Source organism: Gastrolobium bilobum, unplaced genomic scaffold (assembly GCF_033153095.1).
Source record: "Gastrolobium bilobum isolate Gb01-03AN ecotype WA unplaced genomic scaffold, APGP_CSIRO_Gbil_v1 utg2368, whole genome shotgun sequence".
NCBI classification, from domain to species: Eukaryota; Viridiplantae; Streptophyta; class Magnoliopsida; order Fabales; family Fabaceae; genus Gastrolobium; species Gastrolobium bilobum.
The window spans coordinates 407360-409269 of NW_026898232.1; the positions used below are offsets into that span (position 1 = coordinate 407360).

General features: G+C 41.3%; 1 non-coding gene across 1 annotated transcript; it reads right to left on the minus strand.

The window, feature by feature from the left end:
- LOC133314102 (small nucleolar RNA R71) lies at positions 1-106 on the minus strand. Its single transcript, XR_009751899.1, has one exon. It is a non-coding gene; the product is annotated as a small nucleolar RNA R71 (small nucleolar RNA).
- Between the last annotated feature and the right edge of the window lie 1804 nt (positions 107-1910).

The following is a 1910-nucleotide window of genomic DNA, read 5'->3' on the forward strand; positions in this document are numbered from 1 at the left end:
AGATGGTGAATGATATCACCAATTTCACTCAATCTGAGGGTGAATCAATGTGTGAAGCATGGAACCGGTTCAAGGATTTGATGAGAAGGTGTCCTCAATATAACCTGGCTGCTGGTAATCAGGTTAGAATATTCTTCAATGGTTGCAAACCTGAGGTTCAGATGGTGTTGAATGGTGCAGCAGGAGGCACTATTAAAACTCCCATAGCAAACGAGACTCTTGAGCTGATTGAGAGGATGGCTGCCAACGAAAACCAAGTGTTGTCAACAAAGCCTAAGAGAGGTATCCTTCAACTGGAAGGTAATGATGCGGTGCTGACTGAAAACAGTTTGTTATCTCAGCAGGTAGCAAACTTAACATCAAGGCTTGACAAGATGCAGCTTACTAGTGTTCAGACTAAAGCTGTTGCTGTTGTGTGTGAATATTTCCAGGACAATCATGAGTCTAATGAATGTCCTTTGATGCCTTCTGATTCACCTCAACAAGTACAAGTGAATGGCGTTTGGTATGATCAAAGACCTCCACCACAAAATACACCAAGAAATCAGAATTTTCCTTCTGGAAGTAGCAATTTTCAGAGGAGAGGTCAAGGAAGTGGTCTTGATTATAGTTCTAACAATTACCTGCAGCCTCCACCAATCCCAAACAAAGAACCTTCTGATTTGGAGAGGTTAGTTGGACAAATGGCTCAACACTCCAATGCCTTCATTGAAGAGACTAGGGCCAATACTAAAAACATGAGTGCTTCTATCAAGAATTTGGAGAATCAAATTGGCCAGCTGGCTAAGCAAGTTGCTGATAGAACTCCAGGCACTTTCCATAGTAACACAGTTATAAATCCCAAGGAAGATTGCATGTTTGTCACAACTAGAAGTGGAAAAGTGGTGGCAGCTCCAGAAAAGCCGAGCATAAATGTGGAAGCTGAGAAGAAGCTAGATACTGCAGGTGAGCCCGAAAAAGAAAAAGAAATCGAAAAACCTACTGAAGTGGAGAAGCTAGTTGAAAAGAAGAAGTTTGAGCTGAGTCCTGAATATGTGAGAGCCATGACACCCTATCCTGAAAGGTTCAAGAAGGATGCTCAGAAGCAACAATATGCCAGGTTTCTTGATATATTCAAAAAGCTTCATATCAATCTTCCATTTGCTGAAGCCTTGGCTAATGTGCCCAATTATGCCAAGTTTATGAAGGACCTTTTGTCTAGAAAACACAAGCTGCAGGAATGCCAATCGGTGACACTCACTGAGGAGTGTAGCGCTATCATTACGAAGAAGTTTCTTCCTAAGCGTTATGATCCAGGGAGCTTCAATATTCCTATTGAAATTGGGAACACCGAAATTGGCAGGGCATTATGTGATCTAGGGGCTAGCATTAATTTGATGCCCCTTTCTGTTTGTAATTCCTTGGGGATCACCGAGTTGAAGCCTACTTTGGCATCTCTTCAACTTGTTGATAAGTCTGTAAGAAAGCCTAGTGGAATAGTAGAAGATGTTCTTGTGAAGGTGGACAAGTTCATCTTCCCTGCTGATTTTGTGGTGCTGGATATGGAAGGGGGAGCTGAGATGCATTTTTTACTGGGTAGACCTTTCTTAGCTACATCTCGTGCCATGATTGACGTTGAGAATGAGAAGATAGAGTTAAGAATGAATGATGAGTCCATTACCATCAATGTCTTTGACTCTATGAAACAATCTTCTAGCAAAGGCGATTGTTTTAGACTCGAGCAAGTGAGGAAGGAAGAAAAATCTTCTAGTCAAGAGCTTGATAAAGAACTTGAGTCGCGTAAGATTGTTCCTGCTAAGAGAAAAAAGAATGTAGTGTTTGAAGTTCTTGAGAAAACAAATGATGACAAAGAAGATGGTGCCCCAAAAATAAAGTTGAAAGAGCTTCCTGAAACTCTGAAACATACCTTC